Consider the following 14,084-nt stretch of genomic DNA (forward strand, 5'->3'; position numbering starts at 1 on the left):
GTTGAAGATTGACATGAACAAGTTCAAATCAACCTGGGGCCTAATGTTGGGGATATAACTATTAGGTACGACCCACCCAGGAGTAGCCGGGTTATACCAACGGTGGTTCATTATCACGAAGCCCATGAAGGTATCAAAGATGGTGGTTCATGAAGATGACTTACTAAGAGCCCAAGGCCCATAGGTGTAAACCGCCATATATGTATGACTTGTATTGTAAGGCATGTGTATTTGGTCACCGAGCCGGACACGTTGTTATGAACCGGCTTGGGACTCTGTAGGCCGCTGGGCGTCAACTAATAATCCCCAAGTGCAGGGAATCATCATAGTAATTCCCAAAGGTGGAAGTGATAAGTATGGAGTGTCGAACCCATAAGGAGCTAAAGGTAAGATCAATATTCTCTCAAGTCCTATCAGCCACCGATACGACTCTACGTACACCGAACGTTTGCTTCCAACTAGAAACGAGAAATACAACTACGTTGTGGGTATGAAGAGGATAACTTTGCATGGTATCGGAGAGCTAAAATATGAAGGTAGGTGTTGTTATCATAAAGTTAGAATATATTACTAAATATTATAAATAGCGAGTGTGGAATAATGGTGGATCGGTGTGTGGAATTGTCCTAGGCAATTGTTAACAAGACCGATAGTCGTCATTGCAATTTCATATGAGGGAGAGGCATAAGCTAACATACTTTCTCTTCTTGGATCATATGCACTTATGATTGGAGCTCTAGCAAGCATCCGCAACTACTAAAGGTCATTACGGTAAAACCCAACCATAGCATTAAAGCATCAAGTCCCCTTTATCCCATACGCAACAACCCGCTTACTCGGGTTTAGGCTTCTGTCACTCAAGCAACCCACTATAAGTGAGTCATGAACGTATTGCAACACCCTACAATGGGAATCCCTCATGCATGCGCGATACGGAGGGCGCAATAGGATAACACCAAAATAAAACATACAACTCATACCAATCTAGATCATCAATCAACCCAAAGACAAAGGATATCTACTCAAACATCATAGGATGGCAACACATCATTGGATCATAATATGTGGCATAAAGCACCATGTTTAAGTAGGGATTATAGCGGGGTGCGGGAGAGTGGACCCCGTAAAAGAGATGAGGATGGTGATGATGATGGTGATGTTGATGAAGACGATCACCGCGGTGATGATTCCCCTCCCGATGGCACTCCGGTGCCACCGAGAGAGAGGAGGAGAGGTTCTCCCCCTTGTGCTTCCTCCTCCATGGCCTCCCCACTGGATGGGGATAGGTTCTCCCTCTGGTCCTTGGGCTTCATGGTAATGATGGCCCCTCCAAGATCCTCCTCCATAGCCTCCGGTGATGATGGCCCCTTCTGGCAAGGTGCCAGAGAGGGCCTAGATTGATTTCTCGTGGCTACAGAGGCTTGTGGCGGTGGAACTTTCGATCTAGGTTATTTTCTGGGGGTTTCTGTATTTATAGGAATTTTTGGCGTCGGTTTCACATCAAGGGGGTCTCCGAGTCGTCCACAAGATAGGGGCCCACGCCCAGGGGGGTGGGGCGCGCCCCCCACCCTCGTGGACGGCTCGGGACTTGTGGCTCAACTCTTTATTCCGAGGGTTTCTTTTGGTCCATAAAAATCATCAAAAATTGGCACGTCAATTGAACTCCGTTTGGTATTCCTTTTCTGCAATACTCAAAAACAAGGGGAAAACAGAAACTGGCACTGGGCTCTAGGTTAATAGGTTAGTCCCAAAAATCATATAAAATAGCATATAAATGCATATAAAACATCTAAGATGGATAATATAATAGCATGAATACTTCATAAATTATAGATACGTTGGAGACGTATCAGCATCCGCAAGCTTAATTCCTGCTCATCCTCGAGTAGGTAAATGATAAAAGAAATAATATATGAAGTGTGAATGCTAGCAAGTGCATAAGTTTCATCAATGATAGTTCCAATCACTTTTTCTAGCATCATTATATATCATAACAGTAGCTCAACTCATGAAACTTCTCATGATCAAGTAACAAGCTATTCACATGTTAAAGTATAGATCATAAACTTTCTTGAAAACTAACAAACCATGATCTTAGTCATCGAACAATTGCAATTCATCTTATTTTCGGGAAGGGTCCATGTAAGAGCTTTGGTTCAGCAAACTTCACATATTCAACTATCGTTTAATCTTTCAGAATTGCTAACACTCACGTGATATTTATTGGTTCAAAGTTTTAATCAGACACAGAGAAAGATAGGGGCTTATAGTTTCGCCTCCCAACCATTTACCTCAAGGGTAATGTCAACAATAATAATTTATGAAAACCTACATCCAAGTGATATATATATCCGGATGCTCCAACACAAAGTGCTTGCCAAAGGAAAAAGTGTAAAAAGGGAAAGGTGGTGATCACCATGACTATTGTATAAAGTATAGGACAAAAATAAAAGATAGGCCCTTCGCAGAGGGAAGTAGAGGTTGTCATGTGTTTTTATGGTTGGATGCATGAAACCTTAGTGCAAAAGAACGTCACTTTATATTACCACTTATGATATAGACCTTTATTATGCAGCCCGTCGCTTTTATTTCTTCCACATGACAATATTGTATAAAGCTTATTTTCTCCACACTAATAGACCATACATATTTAGAGAGCAATTTTTATTGCTTGCAATAATGACAACTTACTTGAAGGATCTTACTCAATCCATAGGTAGATATGGTGGACTCTCATGGCAAAACTGGGTTTAAGGATATTCAGAAGCACAAGTAGTATCTCTACTTGGTGCAAAGAATTTGGCTAGCATGAGGGGGAAAGGCAAGCTCAACATATTGGATGATCCAAGACAATATAACGTTTCGAATATAGGAAAACATAACCCATTAAGTTGTCTTCCTTGTCCAACATCAACTTTTCAGCATGTCATATTTTAATGAGTGCTCACAATTACAAAAGATGTCCAAGATAGTATATTTATATGTGAAATCAATCTTCCTTCAATATTCTTTCACGAATTGTTCAAGTGACCAATTCTGCGTTTGCTAACTTCCAATAATTACTACCTATACTTATTATGTGTGAAGTCATTACTCCCCATGTTGTAGGCATATGAAACGTATATGAATTCAAATTTATGATATTCAATTCATTCAACCATTTACTCATAGGATATATGTGAAGCACGTGAGTAAATGACAAAGTACTCCAAAAAGATATAAGTGAAGAATACTGAGTAGTCAAATAATTAAATAGCCATGGGAGGATTATTTTTCATTCAAGATTTCAGATCCAGATATTTTATTAAAACAGCAAGTAAAATTGAAAATACGCTCCAAGCAAGACACATATCGTGTGATGAATAAAAATATAGCTCTGAGTAAGGTATACCGATAGTTTTGAAGGCGAAAGAGGGGATGCCTTCCGGGGCATCCCCAAGCTTAGGCGCTTGAGTCTTCCTTGAATATTACCTTGGGGTGTCTTGGCCATCCCCAATCTTAGGATCTTTCCACTCCTTATTCTCCTCACATCGATATCTCACCCAAAGCTTGAAAACTTCAATCACACAAAACTTAACGGAACTTCGTGAGATAGGTTAGTATGATAAAGAGTAAACCATTCACTTTTGTACTGTCAAAGACAAGGTTCATAATTGTTCTCACACAATGCCTACTGTACCATATCATTTCTACAATTTATATTGAGAAATACAAGCCATAGAAACTAGAAAACAAGAAAACTATGCAATGAAAACAGAATCTGTCAGAAACAGAACAGTCTGTAATGATCTGAACACCAACCATACTTATGCTAATCCAAAAATTATGAAATAAATTGTTGGACGTGAGGAATTCGTCTATTAATCTTCTGAAAAAGAATCAACTCAATTGCACTATTCTGTAAAAAATGACAGCTAATCTCATGAGCGCAAAGTTTCTGTTTTTTACAGCAAGATCACATTAACTTTCACCCAAGTCTTCCCAAAGGTCTTACTTGGCACTTTATTGAAACAAAAGCTATTAAATATGATTACTACTTTAGCTTAATCATGTAAACAGACAAAAATAGTAAGGGTAAATATTGGGTTGTCTCCCAACAAGCGCTTTTCTTTAGAGCCTTTTAGCTAGGCATGATGATTTCAATGATGCTCACATAAAAGATGAGAATTGAAACATAAAGAGAGCATCATGAAGAATATGACTAGCAAATTTAAACCTAACCCACTTCCTATGCATGTGGATTTTGTGAGCACACAATTTATAGGAACAAGAATCAACTAGCATAGGAAGGAAAACAAGTATAACTTCAAAACTTTAAGCATATAGAGAGAAACTTGATATTATTGCAACTCCTAAAAACATGTATTCCTCCCTCATAATAATTTTCAGTGGCATCATGAATGATTTCAACAATATAACCATCACATAAAGCATTCTTTTCATGATCTACGAGCATAGAAATTTTACTACTCTCCACATAAGAAAAATTCTCCTCATTCAGAATAGTGGGAGCAAACTTCTTCTAAATCCACTTTAGATGATAGTATTATTCATACTCCAAAATATATAAGTGAAGTTCATGGACCATTCTACAATTAATATAGACTAACCAATATACAAGCTCAAAATATATAAGTGAAGCACACGAAGCATTCTATAAAACCATACTCAAAAGATTTAAGTGAAGCACAAAGAGTAATTCTATAAGATCATACTTAAAAGATATAAGTGAAGCACATGAAGCATTCTATAAACCAATGAAGGGCTATCTCATACTAGCATGGTTCTTAAAGAAAAAACAAAAAACACAAAGGACACAAATCATGTGAACAAAACAAAAACCGAGGTATACCGATAATTGTTGAAGAAGAAAGATGGGATGCCAACCGGGGCATCCCCAAGCTTAGATGCTTGAGTATCCTTAGAATATTTACTTGGCGTGCCTTGGGAATCCCCAAGCTTGAGCTCTTGCCTCTCTTTATTCTTCTCACATCAGTAACTCCTCGTTCTTCGAACACTTCATCCACACAAAACTTTAATAAAAACTTTGTGAGATCTGTTAGTATAATAAAGCAAATCACTACCTTTAGGTACTGTTGCAAAATCATTCCAATTCCATATTAGAACTATATCTACTATATTCCAACTTCACCATGGTTCATACCCCCCGATACTACCCATAGATTCATCAAAATAAGCGATCAACACATAGAAAACAGAATCTCTCAAAAACAGGACAGTCTGTAGTAATCTGGAAGTTTAGTATACTTCTGTAACTCACAGCCCTAGCATTGGCCTTGCTTGTCATTGCATCATCATCTTGCATCATGTTTAAATTTCTCAGAAACTTGAAATGGGGGTGATCAAACACTAGCACTTTGAAATCCAAATAGGCCTAGCTTAAAAATGCATTCAATGAACCCAAAATGCTTCCATCAATGTTTGATAATTTTTGGCAAGGCTTGATACCAAACCAAAAATAGTGAACATTTTTGTGGAATATTTTGGGCACTGAATTTGAATCACTATTGTATTTGAATTGGGGCATTTGAATTCTATAAATATTTTAAATGCTCCAAAAAATTCTGGTTTCAATTGTGGGCTTTTGGAATAATCCAAATAATGCTCCTAATTTATCTCAGGAGTTTTAAAAAATGAATTAGTATTTTTACTAATTCAAAACAGAATAAAAGAAATAGGAAAAATCTAAAACAGAAGAAAAGTAGAAAAGGGAAAGAAACCTACCCAACTTACCTGGTGGCCTAGCAGGACCGGCCCAGCTGGTCGAGCCCACTACTGTAGCCACCGCGCCGTCTTCCACCTCGCGCCAGTAGGCGAGGCGCGTGCCCGACGCGCGTGCACTGTCGTGTGGCCACCTCCTCCCTGCCTGCCTGGCCCCCTCCTCCCTCTGGACGCCCTGGAACGTCGACACGCACCCCCCCCCGATCCCTCTCACTCTTCCGCGTGGCCCTCCTCTCCTCTGCTTTCTCTCTCCCGCCCGGACCGGTCGCGCCCGCCGTCGCCGTCCACTACCACCGCAGCCACCGCCGTCGTTTCGCCCGGCTAGAGAGTCCAACGGTTCCGCCTCCTCGCGCTGGTCACCTCCACCAATGAACTCGAGCGGACGAGCCCCAAGACGACGCCATCGATCCCTTCTTCAACCTCCACCCGCCAAGATCGTCGGTGACCCCACGCTTGCCTCATTGCCTCCCCGAGGCTCCTGAGCTGCTCTTCTGGACCCCTGTGAGCTCCTGCTCCTTCCCCCCTTGCTTCCCCCTCCGTTCCCGTCCGTTAGCCGCCGTCTCCGCGAGCCCCGGGCTCTGGCCGCCGCCATGGCCGTCGAGCTCCATACTCCTGAGCACCTCCGCTCGGTCTAATGGCACCAGCGTGCTCCTGGAACTTCTAGGAGTCCTCCCCGTCGCTCAGCTCGCTCGATAGCCAAGTGCAGCGCCTCGCCCGTGCTAAGCCGAACTCCGGCCGCCGCCAGCCGTCATTGCAGTCGTTGTTTCCGGCCTCCTCTCGCCCAGCTGGATACTCCATTGGACGCGGCGCACGTCCAGCAGCCCGTAGGGCCAATCCGTGAGTCAAACGATCGCTGGACGGCGAATCCCGAGCGCCTCCGCCGCCCTGTTTGGTCGCCGGCGGCTAACCGTCGGTGCGCTGACGTGGCCACTAATTAGGGCTAATCACCCACTAATTAACCCCTGACCCCCTTACACATGGGCCCCACGCCCTAACTAACCGTAGTTTAAAACATGTTTAGTTTTAACTAATCACTGTGGCCCCACGCGTCAGCATTGACGTTGCTGACGTGACCATTGACTGGGCCCACAGGTCAGCGACCCTAAATAGCACTGAGACACTGACCAGTGGGTCCCACTGGTCAGGTTTGACCTGGACAGCTCCTGTTGACCAGCTGACGTCAGCATGACCTAATGTTGATGCAGTAATACATTTTCTGCATTTATTAATAATCAGGAAATTCCAGAAAATATCCAAAACTTCAAAAATTCATAGAAATTAATCTATAGCTCCAAATGAAATAAATTATATATGAAAAATGATTAAAAAAATTCAAGGAATCCATCTGTACCATTTTCATGCATGTTAGAACAACTTATGGCTGCTGTTTAGGCCAAATCATTTAAATGGCATTTAAACCCTCACATATGGAGTTTGAATTTGAACCTAGGGTTCAAACCAACTCCATTTAACATGTTGCTAGTTGCATTAGCTCAAAACACAGCATATTGACATGTCATGATCATGCATCATATTGTGCATTGCATTGATTGTGCTCTCCTTCTCTGTTGCCGGTATTTGTCCCCTCTCGATAGACGTGCTTCCGACGATGAGTTCAATGACACCGATGAAGAGCTATAATATCTTCAGAAGTGCCAGGCAAGCAAAACCCCCTTGTTCATTCCGATACAATCCCACTCTCTCGCTCCTGCTCTCTTTTACTGCATTAGGACAACAACATTTCAACTGTTACATGATGCGGTAGCTGAACCCCTTTCCTCTGCATGACCTGTCGTTGCCATAGTAAATAGATGAAACCCACTAGCATGAGTAGGAGTTGTTTGAGCCCTGATGTGCCTACTCATTCATGCTTGTTTGTCATGCCTGCTACTGCTTAGAGTTGAGTCAGGTCTGATTCATCGGGGATGAATTGGAATGGTGATGAACATGTCCTACCGTGTGTGAGCTAAGTGTGTGAACACGATTTGGTAAAGGTAGCGGTGAGAGGCCGTGTATGAGTACATGGTGGGTTGTCTCATTGCAGCCGATCTCAGGAACTGAGTTCTGTGTTTGTGATCCATGAACAGTTACTACCACACATTGGGTTCCAGTAACTCGGCCCCTCTCGGCTTATTAATCAACTCAATCTCTGTCCAGGAGTTGCAACTAGTTTTTGGTGTTTGTAGGTAGTGTTAGTAGTCTACCAAGTGGCACCCGGTACAAATGGGCTTGGGACAGACTAGGCACAGTGGCACGGTGTACCAAGTGGCACCCGGATGGTGGGCTTGGCAACCCTGCACACATCGTTTGGGGCCGTGAGCGACACCCCGACCGGGTCTCCTTGCGGATGGAACCCGAATAGGCGATAAACTTGGACGAGAGACTTGTGTGGTTAGTCAGGTCATGGCCGACACCCTCGCCAAGCTTCCGCTTGAAGGTTGCCGAGATACATGACGTGTACATGGTGATAAGTGGTGAGAGCGTGTGTGAAGAAGTACACCCCTGCAGGGTTATCATTATCTATTCGAATAGCCGGATTCCTCGGATATGGAAACTTGGACCCCTTGCATAGTTCATAGACAAGTGAAAGTGGATACTCTAAAATGCGCAAGATAAGCATGAGTGCTATGGATGGCGTTCTCGTAGGGAGACGGGAGCGGATCCATAGTGGAGTATTGATATGGTGAATATGTGGACTCATGTGCGCCACCTCAAAGAGTTACTTGCAGTCGTAGTTCAGGATAGCCACCGAGTCAAAGCTGGCTTGTTGTAGTTAAACTCCACCACCCCTTTGTTGATACTGATGCATATGTAGCTAGTTCTGATGTAAGTCTTGCTGGGTACATTTGTACTCACGTTTGCTTAATTTATGTTTTGCAGAGAGACGTCAGTCTCACTAGTAGTTCCGCATGGACTTCGACGTTTAGCTTGTTACCTCAGCTACGATCTTGTACCCTTGGGAGGGTCTCGTAGATAGTCAGGCTCCTCAGCCTTCTTCATTTGTAGTTGTGTGTACTCAGACAAGTGAAGCTTCTGCTTGTGCTTGTTGCTTGTATGCTCTGTATGTTGGGTCATGAGACCCATGTTTGTAATATCTCGATCCTCGGAGCCTAATGAATAAATACTCTGAGTCATAGAGTCTTGTTGTGATGCCATGTTGTATTGCACATATTGAGCATATTGTGTGCATGATTGAAATGCTTGGTATGTGTGGGATCCGACATCCTAGTTGTTTATCCTTGGTAGCCTCTCTTATGGGGAAATGTAGTCTTGTGCTTCCATGAGCCATAGTAGTCCGCTACAGCCCAGTTCACCAGAGTCCTGCTAGCCCAGCACTACTGCTCCGGAACACTTGACTGGACGGGATGTGATTCACTTCGTTCTTGTGTCTGTCCCTTCGGGGAAAGGTCACGCGGTGACATATGGAGTCCTGCCTAGCCTGCTACAGCCCGGTTCACCGGAGTCCTGTTAGCCCAGTGCTACAGCCAGGATTCGCACGCTGCTGACCGACATGCTCGATGTTGATTCATGTATGTCTATCCCCGTAAGTTAGTGCCACTTTGGGTTCACGACTAGTCATGTCGGCCCGGGTTCTCTGTCATATGGATGCTAGCGACACTATCATATACGTGAGCCAAAAGGTGCAAACGGTCTCGGGCCATGGTAAGGCGACACCCGTGGGGATACCGTGCGTGAGGCCGCAAAGTGATATGAGGTGTTACCGGCTAGATCGATGTGACTTGGAATCGGGGTCCTGACAGTAACTCCAACAAATTCTAAAAAAATATGAAAATTTAAAAAAAGTTGTATAGAAGTAATGTGCAAAAAGTGTCAGACCCATTTGACTTTTCAATAAAAATGTAAAATCACGCGCTACAGCCAAAGTTTCTGTTTTTGTACTGAACATAGTAAACAAGAAATCTAATCATCCAAAACCGAAGCTTGGCACATTATTTTTATAATACAATGGATATATACAATGGGATAATTATTTTCAGAGAAGCTTCCATGAAATTTTTTACATTGTTTCCATGAGCATGAACACAAGTGCTCAAGGTCGACCCTCATATCTTCAATGCATAATCTTCCAATCACTTCTCTTATTGAAAAACTTTTTAGGCATGAGAGGCAGGTAAAAAAAATTTGTATTTTCATTCTTTGAATTTTTTTATGTTTCACCCACAACTAAACAGAAACAAAAAAGGGAAAACAAAATCTACTTAGTGAAGAAAGCAAACAAGCACACACGAGAATATCAACCCCACACTATTGCTCCCTGGCAGCGGCGCCAGAAAAGAACTTGATAATCCCCAAGTGCAGGGAATCATCGTAGAAATTCCCAAATATGGAAGTGATAAGTATGGAGTGTCGAACCCACAAGGAGCTAAAGGTAAGATCAATATTCTCTCAAGTCCTATCTGCCACTGATACGACTCTACGTACACCGAACATTTACTTCCAACTAGAAACGAGAAATAAAACTACGTTGTGGGTATGAAGAGGATAACTTTGCATTGTATCGGAGAGCTAAAATATGAAAGTAGGTGCTATTATCATAAAGTTAGAATATATTACTAAATATTATAAATAGTGAGTGTGGAATAATGGTGGATCGATGTGCGGAATTGTCCTAGGCAATTGTTAACAAGACCAATAGTCGTCATTGCAATTTCATATGAGGGAGAGGCATAAGATAACATACTTTCTCTTCTTGGATCATATGCACTTATGATTGGAACTCTAGCAAGCATCCGCAACTACTAAAGATCGTTAAGGTAAAACCCAACCATAGCATTAAAGCATCAAGTCCCCTTTATCCCATACGCAACAACCCCCTTACTCGGGTTTATGCTTCTATCACTCAAGCAACCCATTATAAGTGAATCATGAACGTATTGCAACACCCTACAGCGGGAATCCCTCACGCTTGCGCAACACGGGGGGTGCAATAGGGCAGCACCAAAATAAAACATACAACTCATACCAATCTAGATCATCAATCAACCCAAAGACAAAGGATATCTACTCAAACATCATAGGATGGCAACACATCATTGGATCATAATATGTGGCATAAAACACCATGTTCAAGTAGGGATTACAACAGGGTGCGGGAGAGTGGACCGCGTAAAAGAGATGATGATGGTGATGTTGATGAAGACGATCACCGCGGCGATGATTCCCCTCCCGATGGCACTTCGATGCCACCGAGGGAGAGGAGGAGAGGTTCTCCCCCTTGTGCTTCCTCCTCCATGGCCTCCCCCTGGATGGGGAGAGGTTCTCCCTATAGTCCTTGGGATTCATGGTGATTATGGCCCCTCCGGGATCCTCCTCCATAGCCTCCGGTGATGATGGCCCCCTCCGGTAGGGTGCCAGAGAGGGCCTAGATTGAGTTCTAGTGGCTATAGAGGCTTGCGGCGGTGGAACTTTCGATCTAGGTTATTTTCTGGGGGTTTCTGTATTTATAGGAATTTTTGGCATCGTTTTCACGTCAGGGGGGTCTCCGAGTCGTCCACGAGATAGGGGCCCACACCCAGGGGGTGGGGCGCGCCCCCCACCCTCGTGGATGGCTCGGGACTCTTCTGGCCCAACTCTTTTACTCCGGGGGCTTCTTTTGGTCCATAAAAAATCATCAAAAATTGGCACGTCAATTGGACTCCATTTGGTATTCCTTTTCCGCAATACTCAAAAACAAGGGGAAAACAAAAACTGGCACTGGGCTCTAGGTTAATAGGTTAGTCCCAAAAATCATATAAAATAGCATATAAATGCATATAAAACATCTAAGATAGATGATATAATAGTATGAATACTTTATAAATTATAGATACGTTGGAGACGTATCATCAACCTGTGTATATAAAGGGACGACCCAGAGGCGGCTTAGGGCAAGAGACAACAAATCGAAAACTAGGTCAAGCGTATTCGCTCCTTGGTAACCGAGACATAAGCAATACCACCTCAACTGGATTAGACCTTTACCTTCACCGCAAGGGGTCGAACTAGGATAAACTCCTTGTGTCCTTTGTCCCGTTTAACCCCAAGCTAACCCTGTTGCGATGGCTCCGCGACTAAGTCCTTCTGCTAGGACATCTGCCATGACAATTCCACGACAGGAGTGAAAAGCAGGTGATAAGGTAATGGGTTTATCGTGCTCATGTGACTTCTACCCCATGTGATCCCTACTCCTCGCTGATTTGTTTCTGTCCGTGCAAGGGCCGGCAACTGTGGAGAGTGGTGGGAATCACAACAACGCCATTGAGGTGGAGTGGAACTAGGAGAGCAAGACACGGCTCGACAATCGATGTGAGGTCCAGGTAAACAAGCATTGATTTTCTTTGTACGTATGACAAAGAAGCAATTATTCTCACTTTTGTCAAGATACAGAGCTACAATGGTCTATAATATGTTACTATGTTTCTAAGTATCTTGAACTTCTCATTGCAGCGGATGCATTGGATATTTTATACTTAATTAGTGCACCTTAAGTTTTGGGCATGTCTTAATTTTTCTCAAGCAGCCTGTTCTACTACTCCAAGAACTGCAACATGTGTCAACCTGTTTTATTTCGTTCTTTAGATTAAGCATTAACCCTTTGCATTCAAGAAAAAGGTCACTGAGTTGCTATCTAAAACTATGTCAGATTAATAGGTTGTCTTGTCACCATAACTTTGAATTATGGGGAATGTAAAGCAACTTTGGATCTTGTCACCGATGCATCTTGGGTTGTCGATCGTTATTCCAGAGCGAAGATGAGCAATTCATTACCTTCCCTGGGAGGTACGTGCACATGAACACTTCAGTTCATCCCCCATTTGGATATTTCGCTCTTCAGTTCCACGGACCTCACGAGATTAATAGCGTTTAAGTGGGAGTTATCTCGGGCAGTGCAAAACTAACTATGCAACTAATTTTACCAATATTAAGTAAATGTAGATGGTATGTTTCTGCATGCAATTACAGCTGAGGAAAACAACAAATATGAATACAGTTTGATAGTACTCAACAACCATACCAAGCAGTTAAAAAATTCAGGATTATACTAATAAAAATGACAAAATGTTACTGCAGAATACCTTTTGCACTATGAGGTAAAGGACATGGACTAACAAGTCCCTGATCTGCACTGCTGTTTCTATTGCAGATGGGCAAAGTTATTAGTTTCCAACCAAATTGGATAGCGAAAATCAAAGCATGTGCGCAAGATTTTATCCAAACTCCAAGCCCTTCCACAATGAGATCACTAGACATAATAAATCAATTGTTCATTGATTATAGACTGAACAGCAAAAACAGTCCCCAAATGTTTTCCCCTTCTCATCCATATGTCGCCATGTTCATGTTTCTCTCAATAAGTGGTTGGTTGTGATCATATTTCTCTCAATAAGTGGTTGGTTGTGGGATGTTCAAATTCCTTTCATAGAAAATAATCTAGGCCTGACACTCGAGTGTCTATTTTAGTGACACTTACAGTTTGCACCAAGCCATGAGGGAGTTCCACAGCTCTCCTGGCATCCAATTTGGCTTGCTCTTATGTACCAATTCTTAATATTTTTTACCTCTTTAACTAACAGGACCACGCTATGTTTGTTGGAAATGTACATTGTGGGCACACCAATTCTCAGTTCTTGGGGTGCTTGTATCAGGGAAATATCATTACAAAAGATATGGAGGGAGTATGCCACTCTAAAGCACAAGGTCCATTCATATCTTCGTGATTGTTCACCATACATTCGTTTGTTTGTTATATCTCTTGTCAAAAAATTCTATCTATTTAATATTTACTACCTACACCCCATGATAAAATTTCTTATTTTTGTTGGCTGATGTGGTAAGTAGAATATATTATGTAAGTGCAATACATTACTGGCACCCACATTCAAACCACACCTCCCCTTTCCCCCACTTCCTATTGTTACGGATCTAGATTGTAGGCCAGCCCAGGTGAAAGAACATGCGGTGCCCCCATGTTTGGTTTTGGTAATTCATGACAATCTCTATGGACTAATGGTTGCATTGAGTTATATTTGAAGGATTTGTCCATAGGAATTTCTTGAAGTCCATGTGTTGGTTTCAAGGAGTTTATGAGTTGACCGAGGTCATATTAAGGAATTATCCAAAGTTTGGTCATATGAGTGTTGGGCTTATTGCAAGCATGTCTTAAAGAAGAAGATTGTGTGATCATTCATGCTTACCTTCAAGACATCATCCAAATGAAGAGAGTTGGAAAGGTTCAAGGTTGATCAAGACTAAGTCAAGAGTGAATCAAGTTGATCAACTCACAAAGCGTAGAAGATGTACCGAGAGGGATCAAGTGATCCCATGGTATGGTAAGCATTGTC

The sequence above is a fragment of the Triticum urartu genome, chromosome 3, assembly GCF_003073215.2.
Source record: "Triticum urartu cultivar G1812 chromosome 3, Tu2.1, whole genome shotgun sequence".
In the NCBI taxonomy this organism is placed as follows: Eukaryota; Viridiplantae; Streptophyta; class Magnoliopsida; order Poales; family Poaceae; genus Triticum; species Triticum urartu.